This window comes from Heterocephalus glaber, unplaced genomic scaffold (assembly GCF_053883595.1).
Source record: "Heterocephalus glaber isolate CG9 unplaced genomic scaffold, H.glaber_assembly_v1.0 deba00000546, whole genome shotgun sequence".
NCBI classification, from domain to species: domain Eukaryota; kingdom Metazoa; phylum Chordata; class Mammalia; order Rodentia; family Bathyergidae; genus Heterocephalus; species Heterocephalus glaber.
In genome coordinates, this window is record NW_028258147.1 from 29,268,220 (window position 1) to 29,280,756 (window position 12,537).

Consider the following 12,537-nt stretch of genomic DNA (forward strand, 5'->3'; position numbering starts at 1 on the left):
CCTTTTTCCCTAATATGTGCCACTCTAGCCCAAACATTCTATATGCTCCATGCATGCAGACTCACCAGTACTTAATTGCAATTACTGTATAGATTTTCCTTCTTTGGTACTGACAAATTAATGAAGGGACGGAGAATCCTTAGGAATCTTTGTGGGTTCCTCTAGTCTGTGCCTCATTGTCTGGAAAACCACAGGCTTCATTTAAAAGTCAGTGAATCCATCATCAGTCATTGTTTAAGCCGTGTATTTACCAAGATCCTCACTTGCATGGTGGCTTAACTATATAAACTGTGATTTATCATTTTACAGTTGCTGAGATAGATGGGAAACCCACTCCTTCGGAAGAGCATGGCCTTTTCCTGTATTGTTTCCCCACTGCTGCTGAGCTTCTTGAACACTGGTCCCTGAATACAATCATCAAGAAGACTTTGTAGATGGGCTGCCCAGTCTTCTGGAGAAGAGAAACATGAGCTGCAGTTTCTCAGTCAACTGGCTCTTCATTCACGTAATGAGTGTCATCAGCATCAACAAAAAGGATCCACCAGCTGGACAACTGCTTGGAGGACTAACGTCTAGGGGGACTGAAATGTCAGTGATGTTCTAACTTATCCATGGAAATGCAAGAGGTGGAAAATGTATTTCACAGCCCTTCTCTCAGGGAGTATTCTATGTGATACTGGAAGGAATGGGTTGACAAATTAATTCTTTAGGGATAGAAAATAGTACTAATCAGAATGTAGAGGAGTAGGAGGCTGTTTTACTTTAGGGTTCCTGTTTTTCCTACTAAGATATATAAATCGGGCACTCCAGCTAGCTCATCTGGACCAGCGGACAGGTTAAGTACTCGGGTGGGCCTCATGCTTGGCTCTTTTCCTCTAGTAAAGAGCAGACAATAAGGAAGCACCAATTCATTAGTCTGTGCACTCTAGAGCTTGAAAATGAATACACCAGGTTAGCCTGTCTTGGCATTCTAGGATGTGAGCTCTGAGGGTGTCTTTGTTTACTTGAGGGTATGGGTCATTGCTAACAGAGTACTTCAAGTGAAATGAAATTTGAACTTTGTCTATAGGTCAGGTGGTCAGATCCTGTACTGAATTAATTAGGTCAATGGAGACACCAGGTAGAGCAGGAAACTTCAAACATACTTGGCCGAACAATGATATTGCTGGTTATTTATAGAAGAAGGCAACATGGAACAAGCTTAGAATCATGACATGTGGGACTGGTGGTCACTTTTAATAACTCTATGAATGTGAGCTTCTCATGAAAGCTATGCAAAGTCCTTTGGAGTCCTGTGAAGTGCTTGGAGTTGGGAGGGATTCTGCAGGAGGAAATGTGAAGTGATTTGGGTCGGGAAATAGGCAGCGCTGGGATTCAGAACCAACTATTGCTTCTGCTCTGGGTAGGAAGCTGCAGTGTGAAAAGTGCTGGCTGGAACCCTTGGGACCTGGAGTTGAGTCTTTATCCTGATACTAACAAGCTGTGTGACTCAGCGAGACACTCCACATGCCCCTTTGATGCCTCTTGAGTGACTCCATATCCCTTTTGGCTTTAAAAAGGTTAACATCAGGCTCCAGACAACAGCAGGCCAGTTTCAAATGCTCTTATTCTAAGCTGTGAAGTCAGATAGACCTTCAAGAGTTACTTGAATTTTAATTTTTTTGAAGGATTATTTGTTTCTGTCAATCTTTTAGGATATAATGAATCTGCTTTTTACCTTTTGAGTTAGAAGGTGCTAACTCTGTACCCCATAGACTCACAGAGGTTTTATTCCCTCTCTCATTACTTCTTTTCTTCCTGTCTTTTGCTTCCTCCCATTTCTACTGACCATATACTATGTGCCATGAATCAGGTACGTGCTAGGTTTGAGGACCCAAGGTAAGCCTGACACTTTCTTGCTTTTCCTTTGGAGAGAATCAACTATGCTCCAGGGCAGTGTGCTGGTGGGACTTCCAGGGTGACCTTCTACAGTCAGGTGCCCAGTTCTTCTCAAGCAATTTGTACTGCCCTAAGATACACAGCAAATAATCATTCAGGCCCAGGGTCACCATGAAAAGAGCTCTTTCCAGATATAAAGAAGTAATAAATTTTCACTTCTTGGGATAGACCTGAAGAGGAAAAGTTCTCAATACAGTGAAGGTCACTGATTATTCCACCCCCTGACACTCATCCATGCCCAAGTAGGAAGATCCTAGACTTAAAAAACAAAAAAATAATTATCAGTAGACAGACATCTTTCATGTACAATATTCTTTATACACCACTTGTGGCTAGTAACCTTCCTATAAAAGGAAAGGAAAAACACTAATCCCACACAAAGGTGTTGCCATGGCCTCCTACTTCATTGAACAACTTCTCATTTTTGTTTCTTTCATCTTTGGCAAATCTATTTAATACATATATCTGAGTACAGAAAATATTTTATAGAAAATAACTAATGTAATTTCAAATTTAGAATCCTGACAAACTATTTGCTTTGAGAATTTTATCCTGAGAAATAATTTCAGGTTATTTCAATTTATGGCTTAAATTGTGGAATTAATTACTCTTGGCTTTCAGTATTAGTTTGTGGTTGAATTCAAGGAACACAGACAGCTACAAGTAATGTCTGTACCTCTCCATGACTAAAAACTTTAGTTTTCTCTGTTGCCCTTATTTATATGGATGTACCTTACTCCTAAATGGATTGATTTGTGTTGAGTTTCCTCGCCTCCTTATTTTCCCTCTGGTAAATGTATTCAAAATAGTAGAATGGGTGTGTGTGTGTGGGGGGGGTCCTTAAAGAGAAACAAAGGGCCTAGGTAACTCACATAAATGGAAAAATTGACTCTGAAATAATCCACAAAATATTCACATATTTTAGTACAGTATTCCTTCCATTAAGCAGAAACAGAATCAGTAAATCTATACAACTCTAAACATTCTTACAAAAAGGGCCACATTCTATCCAACATCTTACATTTCTAGATACCTAGATATTGGCCATTGTGCAGGCAAAACATACATAATAGACTTGTTTTTCCACTGCTCATTTGTATGATCCAGAATCTTGTAGCTCTAGTCATTGACTCTAAGGCAATTTATATTTGTTTTCTCTGTTACTCTTGAGAGAAAACAAAAATCTTATTTCTCCAAGAAATTAGAGCTCTTATGCTTCAGCTAGGAGGGAAGAATTAGGAGTTCTGTCTCCTTGTATATAATTGCATGTTTCACCTTTCTTGTTTTAGTGATTGACAGAAAACTGATCAACTGAGACATCTCTGAATTAGGGTTGGCTGTAGTCTCTTGGTGGCCCTATTGCTAATTTGTTTCACTATTTTGCAGAATTTCTTACTCTGTAATGGAAAGGTTTATTAAATATGAGGGGTGCAAAGCTTTCTGAATACTAATGAACTTATTTGCCAAAATTTAAATGTTCTTCTTGTCAGTGAATGCCTGTCTTACTTAACAGGATCCAAATTGAATAATGAAGAAAATTAGACTCTATCATACTCTCAAGAGAAATTGTGTGTGAATTGTAATAGAATGCTGAGAGGGAAAGGGGTCATATTTTAGAAAAAAAGAGTAGATAATTTGGATTACTTAAAAAAAGGATAAACTCAGGGCAACTCAATTCTTTTCCAAGAAACATATAGTCATTCAAGCAGCAAGACTTCCCACCACCATCTATTCCTTTGGCAGCTTAGAAAAAAGGTTATAGTTATCTGGAAATAGGTGCTAGGTTTCTGTGGTTACAGTTTACTAGCCTTATTCCCATATAAGGCATTTATATGACTGTGATGGAAAGGAAAAATCAATAACCTTGAAAAATAAGCACTGTTCTCCAGAGAAGTTCAATAGGGAGACGGTTAGAGTTTGAGAAACTGCTGCAGTTCTTCCTTTAAGTATAGTGCAGTGTGGCTGTTCCTGGTCAGTGTGCTTCTTTCTTTTCAGTGCCTGGGTGTTGCCACTTAACAAAGTAGATTATCATGATGCCTATCCTTTGCCAGCACCTAGGAGTGCTGTAGGGACAAGACAGCTCTCCTCTGGGCCTGCAGATGGGCTGGAAGAACCCAGGCAGCCATTCCAACTGCCAGACATGATCAGAGTCAGAAACAGTATCTGCAGGGAGCAAAATAAAGCGGCAGGAGAGATAGAGGGAGAAAGTAAAGGTGACACCACAAATGTAGGAACTTTTCCCTGTAATAAACTTGAAACAGGCACACACGCACTGTGAGAGGATGAGGGGAGGGATTCTAAAGCAGAGAAAATAATGGGAAAAATGATCATCTCCAGTGTTGGTTAAAACTAATTCTCCTGACTTTTCAGGAGGAGAAAATAAGTTAAGGAGAAAGGGGAAAGGGCTTCAAAGCCTGTGAAGTTTGCAAAACAAAACACAAACATTTAAAAGCTAAGATTATACTCTTCTATGAAAAGAGTCTGAGCAGGAACAGGAAGTTTGGTGACAAGAAGATTTGTAGTTAAGGGTTTATTTTCAATCCCCATGCGAAAAGGTTTATAAACTTAGAATCATAAGACATGTTAAAATGTGTCTTTTGGAGATGATACCAGGCTTCATACCTAAAGGAGACAAAGAATGATCAACACATCTCAGGTTAACACCAATCAATTATTTGTTCAATCTTTCATTTAAAATTGAATTTTCTTTATACCTGATTAAATAAAAAAGAAACCCAGTGTATTTGATTGCTTCTGTGGGATGACTTGAGAATTATAAACCCAGATTTCCCCCTTGGAATGATAATTATTGATTTTGAAAATTCAGTAAATAAATAGAAGGAGATTTAGATTCATCTCCACCATTTCAAATCATGACCTGAACCTTTGGAAACAAAGAACTTGCAAAGTGGGAAGACAAGGGAAAAAAAAGATGGAAGAGGGGGAAATGTTACAAATTGAGTAAGACTTCACAATTTGTGAGAAAATCAAATGAACAACAGGGTTTGGAGGATAAGTGTATAATAAGGAATGCGAGATAATAAGATATTTTAAAAGAGGAAATTACTTGAGAAAGTGAGGATGAATGATGAATTACATAGGAGATGATTAAGGGATTTGGGAAGGCAGAAAAGGGAGGAGGTAATTGGGGTGGGAAACAAAATGTGACTAGCGGCTGTAAAAGGGCAAATTTGAACTCTGGATGGCATATCCCCCAACCTTTGGAGAATGTGCACAATTTAGGAATAAAGGAGGAAAGATGAAAAGAATTTGTGGTTAACATGAAATCATAAGGACAATAGAAGAAGCAATAAGTGTCATTAGTCTTCAGGAAAGAAAGCATTTCTAGAGAAATGTATTAGTCTATGTTCTTCATTCATTTATGAGTAGAATAGTCTTCATCTACCTTTACAAAAGGTTGATTTATAAAATGAATGCTATTAAAGAAAGAAAAGCTAAGCATTATCAGGGAGGTTGAAGAAAAGATTGCTTCTAGAACAACTGAGAAGGGGAGTATGCAAGCAAACCTGCTCACAGCCTTTTATACAAAACCTTGAAATTCAGCATCTTAGGGAAGCACTGAGGATAATTTATCCAAATAGAAATGTGGATAGCGATGATGGAGGAGGTTTTTGCTGTTGTAAATATTTTAGAATATATTCTTTCACATTTTTCCCCATAAAAATGAGTGAGATTAAGTAAAAAGCTTCTGGATTTTGCATTAAGCACTTGGATAAGAGGATTTATAGCAATGTAAAGTTACTCCTAGTAACAGAAATAACATTACATTTTCAAAAATGTTAATATTTGGAGCAGATCTAAATGCTTGTGAATATCCTTTCCCCTTACTTGTGTTTGTAGGGGATTCCTTTCCGCCAGGCAATTCCAGACCCCCTTTGGAGGGAAGCTGATAAAGTAATTTTGCTGGAAAGGCTTAATGAGATAATGATGCGAAGGCCAGTTAACACCTAATAAGAACATAACCAAGAGGGATGATATTGTTGCTTATTAATTATAATGATGATGTGGAGGAAAGAGACAAGGTGGCACTCATTTAGCTGAGTGCACTCAGGAGTATGGCTGTTTCCCAAAGGAGAAGTTGCAGTCAGTTAAGTTAGAAGTAGGTTAACACTTAGCAAAGCTGGAAATTTATGGTCATTGGATTATTGTGGAGACCAGAAGGTAACACAGGAGGTAACAGATACCTTCCTGATGGCAGCCAGGCCTGGAGTAAAGACCACTGTAGCTGCTGGACTCTGTGTGGGTTCCCAGCCTCCAGATCACATTTTGGGGGCAGTCTGCTTGATGGAGATTACACAGTAGTCACTTTGGGTCAGACAGGCAGCTGCCCAGAAAAGACTGAGTGTACTCCCAGTTCTTTGATGTTCTCTGAGCTGAGTGAGTCAGACCTGGAGTGGAACTCTTCAATCAATGCTGATTCCCTGCTGGTGAGGGAGCCCAGAAGAACCTTTGGCACTGTTTGCAGAGGCACAGCACTAGTCATTATCTGTTGACTTGGACTAAAGGATTTTTGGTGTTAGTCACATCCCCATCCACTTTCTGTTCACCTAGGAGAGCACAATTGTAGTAGCAACTCATTGCAGATACAGTTAGTCAGGTGGACTAGAGTAGAGGATGTGAGGAAGAAGCACCATGGGGAAGACATAGAGTTTTTGGAAATCCTATGATTCCTCAAGGAAGCACAGAAGCTTGAAACACTAGGACCAGCCTAGGGCTCAGTAAGGAATATGAAACTCAGCAACTTATTCCCTGGTTTTTGCAGCCTAGGGTGTTGCTCACCTCTTTCTATGTCTTTCTATGTCACTTCTGCAATGACAGCAGTGGTTTTTCTATTCCTTTATTATTATCTTTGGGAGGGATGTTTTGAGATAGGTTTTAGCTATGTCACCCAGGCTGGCCTAGACTTTAGTCCCCCTGCTTCAGCCTCCTGAGGGCTGAAAGTACAGGCATGTGCCACTGTGCCCAGCTTTTACTATTCCTTCCAGTGCTACTCATTTCATTAGCTGTCCAAGGGCCATTTTACAGTGCTGCTTCATGTCCTGTGTGATGATATCACCGGCCCCTGAAATAGACAGGATATAACATTTGCATCATGATCTTTTTAAAGCTTTTATATTTTATTTTTATTAAATATATGATTAGAGAGAGGCAAGAAGTGAAAAGTGGGGCCGGGGATTTAGCTCGGTGGCTCCGCCACCTGCCTCGCAAGTGCAAGGTCCTGAGTTCGATCTCTGGAACCAAAAAAAACGAAGTGAAAAGTGCTAAACTAGAAGACAAAAGATAAAGTTGTAGTTTGGACCTTCATACCTATCATCTCTTGGGCGAATCTTTACCCTTCTGGGCCTTGTTTATCCCATTCATAAAATGAAGGGTGATAGAGAATAATCTTCACGGTTTTAAAACTATATCCAGCTTTAAAATTATTTATGTACATATACTTTAAGGACCCTAGGTCTGTCTTTTATGTGAAAAGTAATTGGTAAACTTTTGTGGTAACAAGTATTGCTTTAAATTCATGATATACAGAGTGGACAGTTAAAGTCAGAGTTTCCAAAAGTGGCAGAACTATTTTTTAATAAATGTGTGGCAAGCACACACCAGCCCTAAAGGTAGATGATTCACAGATGAGGAAATGAAGGCTTTCAAAAAATTAAGTAAATTGCTGAAGTCTGACATATTAAGTACACACCTGTAATACTAGCTACTAGGGAGCTGAGGCAGGATGATAAGTTCAAGGTCAGCCTGGGAAAATTAATGAGACTCTTCTTCAAAATAAAATTGTAAAAAGGTCTGTGGATATAGTTTAATGGTAGAGTATTGGCCTATGATACACAAGGACCTGGGTTCTATCCCTAGTACTGCAAAAATAAAATAAATCATTCAAGACTATGTCAATAAGGAGTGGAATCAATGTTTTTTGGATTGGGGGGGGGGTTTAGGTACCAGGGATCAAACTCGGGTCTTTGCGCTTGCGCAGCAGGCGACAAAACCACTGAGCTAAATCCCCGGCCCTATGTTCATACCCTAGTGTCCTTGAAACTGAAGCCTTTGACTTTAATCACCACAGTGTATATCTCTCATATTTAGAACCCAGAGCTTATTTTCCATAACTATGGCATCAGCCACTGAGGTCTTCTTCAGTTATGTTCCTCACTTAAGGTTGGAAGAGGGAACAATTTGAAAATCCCCCACCTGACTCTGGCATACACATCTCTTTGCTTCTATGGTGCTTTACCCTCTACCTGCCTGCTGTCTCTGACCCATCACTTGGCCCGAGTCGTACTTTTTTTGGTAGTACTGGGGATTGAACCCAAGGCCTTTACACTGAGCTACAACTCTAGCCATTTTTAACTTTTAAAACAAATTTTTGAGACAGGGTATCACTAAATTACTAAGTTTTCCAAGCTGGGGTCAATGTTGTGACCTTCTTGCCTCAGTCTCCCAGAATGCTAGGATTATAGGGCCACACCACCCCCACATCCAACTGTGGAGTCATATTTGACTCTTACGATTATTTGACTCATGATTGCATAAGAAGCACCTTGCTTGTGCTCAAGTGTGGTGATTCATGCTTGTAATACCAGCACTCTGGGAGGCTGAGGCAAGAGCATTTCAACTTGGAGCCTGGCCTGGGCAACTTAGTGACCTAATGAGACCCTGTCTCAAAATGAAAAATATAAAAAGGACCAGGGATACAGCTCAGTGAGAAGGCCTTGGGTTCAGTCCCTAGTACTGCTAGAAAAAATAAAGTACTTTGTGGGTTCAAATTTCTGTTTCTTCTGCATGCTGAAGGAGAAGCATTGAACACAGCCATTCCTCTTGTCTTCTAAACAAGGAACTGAAGCAAAGAGAACTGACTAACATCACTCCACTCATCTACCCAGTGGTCACAGAATTGACATTTCCCACACTCTAAGATTCCGGCTACCACAAAATATTATCTTGTAGCTAACTGTGTTAACAATGTATTTTCTATAAGTAACATATCCTTTTTTTCTGGAGTTTTCCTGGGAATGTGTCATTTCAATGATACTAATTTATTTGCAACACCTGTAAAACCAGCTTCTCTGAAAAGTATTAATGAAATAGCCACTGACAAGTGCTAAATGGAGAAACATGGTTTCTTTCACCCTTCCTCCTTCACTCCCACTCCTCTTTTTAATGAGAGGGTCTCATTGTGCAGTCCAGGTTGCCTTCAAACTTGGAATCATCCTGGCTCAGCTTCCTGAGGGCTGGAATCACAGAAGTGTGCCACCACACCCTGTGGAATATAGCTTCTTAACCAGGCATTTCTATTAACGATAAATGACTGTGTAGCCATTCATTGACTGGGTCCAGAAAAATGCTTCATTGAGGTCCTTAAGAAGGTTTGAGTATCCAAAGCAGAGGGGCTCTTAATTTTATCATCTTTGGAAGTAATAAAAACAATGAATTCCTTTTCAAAAATGAGAATGCTAGCATTTAGAATTTTAAATTGCCTTTCAAAGATTTGTTTTAATCTCTCATAGACAAGAACCTAGATTTAGTATTAATCCACAATTCTTCACAATCTTAAATACTTTTTATTGATCTTCTTTCTATTTTGGTGTATTCTCTTTCCTTTTGCTGAATAACTTCCAAATTTTTATTCAGTATGGTTGCATTCAGCTAATTGTGAAAAATTAGAAACATCCACGTGTGAAATTTGATTAAGACAAAATAAAATACTATGTTGTCATTTGAAAAAAATGAGATAGCTTTATATATGGAATGGTCTCCAAGATATGTTAAAGCTTAAAATCAAAATATAAAACCTGTGTCTGGAATGCTACTGTTTGTATATGTAAATATATATATATATATTTAATATGTTTATATGCATGCATTGCCTAGCTGCGGAAAGATACTTAAGAAACTGGTAATAGTGATTGTCTCTGGGGAGAAACTGACTGGCTGGGAGATTGAAGGAAGACTCTATATATCCTGTTGTCTCTTTTACACAGACTATCATGTTCATGTATTACCTATTCATATTTTTTATAATGAAGGAAGTAGAGCTATTTCTACTGAGATGAAAAAATACAAAAGATGTATTGTTATGTATAAAGAGCAAGCCACAGAATAGTGTAAATAGTATATGATCCAATTTTGGTAAAGTAATCATACATAGAAATATATATGGGTACACATAAGCACCTGTAAGGATGCTCACAAAATTGTTAACAGTGGTTTCCTCTAGGGAAAAACAAAGTCTGTGTGTGTGTGTGTGTGTGTGTGTGTGTGTGTGCATGTGTGTGCATGAGGATTTTTATCCTATATACTCTATAGTGTCTGAATTTCTTTTCACACAAAATGTGTGCAAATTCTTAATAAATAGTAAAACACAAACCAAACTTGACTTTTAACAAAACTTCTAGATCGGCTTTCTGGAGAGGCAATTTTGTTGTTTGTTGTGTCTCACAGATATACATCTCTGACCTCTTCTCTGAAGTATCCTTAACTGTTTTTCCTTTACCTTCTGTAATCTCTGTTATCAATAGGGCTTAGCTATGGTTGTGACCAAGAATTCATAATACTATTGCTAGTTCCCTTTTCAACTACTTTCTCTTTTATTTAATCTAGAATGATGCAGCTAAAATCTTCCTCATTCCTACGTTAGAGATTTCAATGTGGATTAGATTGAACTCAGCTTATTTTAAGAGCATATGTTGGTTTTCTGGATCATTCCTATCAGCAGGCAAATAGGTTATCTCTCATCTTAAACAGCAAAAACTCAGGGGCCGGGGATTTAGCTCAGTGATTCCAGAGCCTGCCTGGCAAGTGCAAGGTCCTGAGTTTGATCCCCAGTACCAAAAAAACAAAAAACAAACAAAACAAACAAACAAAAAAAAACCATCAAAAAAAAATCTCAGGAAACCTTCCGTAAACTCACACTCCCTCCAAATACTGTTCCATTTCTTCATATTTCTCTAGAGTAGTTCTCCTTAAAGAAGTTGCTTTAGTTTTGTAAAAACACCTTTTCCTTCTTTTAATTCTTAAGTCCGGTCCTCTCAGGATTTCAGTCATGACCGCTCTCCTTAAATTCTCTTTTCAAGGCCATTTACAGTATTTACTTGACAAATAACAAAGGTCAATTTTCAGTTCTCATCTTCTCTACCTCTCAATTCATTGGTTACAATGGATTACTTTCTTCTTCTTGAAATGTGTTTTTCCTGTCTTTTCTGGATGTCTCTTGCTGTCATCTTCTCTTGCCTCACAGATCGTTCCTTAGATTCTTCTTTATCCTCTTCACTTTGAAATGTTGGAATGCTCATGGCTCATTTTGGGGGCTACTCACCTTCTTTTTTAAAACTTACTCAATTGGTGAACCCATCTAGCTCTTAGCTTTGAATACCATCTCCATGTTGAGGTCTGTCCACACTCCAACCTGGACCTAAACTATAGACTCTTTGTAGTCTTGACATCACAGTTTAGCTTTTTAATAGTCATCTCAAACTTAAATTCAAAACAGACAAAACCACCTGCCCCCATCTACCTTTTCTTGTTGGTAAATGACAACTCTACTGGAATTTGACTTACAAAATGTGTCCTGAATGTGATTACTCTCACTACCTCCGCCACTGAAGCCCTAGACATCAGCATCACTCACATGGATTCCTACGGTGATCAGCTTCCCTACTTCTACCTGTTCCCTCTGAAGTCTGTTTACTAATACCAGCCAAAGTGATTTTTATAAAAACTGTAAATCACATTGTGTTACTGTGTTGCACAAAACCCTCCAATGGCTTCTGCTGTACTCAGAGCAAGTTCGGTGGACTTTAGGGCCTGCAGTGCTTTCTGCATTTACCCCTACATCTCTGAACTCATCCTGTCCTTACCTTCTTCACTGTTCTCATGCCAGTGATCTCCTTGCTACTTTTTGAATGTTTCAGGCATGCTCCCACCTCAGAACCTTGCACTTGCTGCATTCTATCTGAAATGCCCTTTTCACAGGCACTCACATGACTTGGTTCTCTCCCTCCACCCTGCCCAGATGGCACCGCATCAGAAACTACCTTGTACATGCTGTCTGCCACAGCACTTGCCGATCTTACTCTGTCTCTTTACCCTTTCTTTTACTTTTACCACCACCTGGTATATTGTATATGAACTTGATTAATATTTGCTTATTATATATCTGTATCAGAATGGAAAACCCATGAAAATAGGAACTTTGTCTTATTCACCATTGTATCTTCAACACTGAGAAGAATAATTATTACAGAGAAAGAGCTTAAGATATTCCTTGAATGTTGAATACTCTTAAGAGTTTCAATATTACTTCTTTAGCATATTAAAATTATATTAAATTAGTCCTAAGACAGTTGATTTTTCCATTTCAATTTTTCTTGTCTTTAAAAGTTTTTAAATCTTGTTTTAACTTCTTTTGAGATGATTTAGACTCACAAATATTTACATAAATTATACAGAGAAGCTCCATCTGCTCTTCACCAGCTTCCTCCAAAAGTAACATCTTCCATAACTATTCTTTTAAAATTATTTCCTTCATTTCCTTCACTCTAGTTTGTTCTTTATCCCATAAGAATTTCTACACAGGCT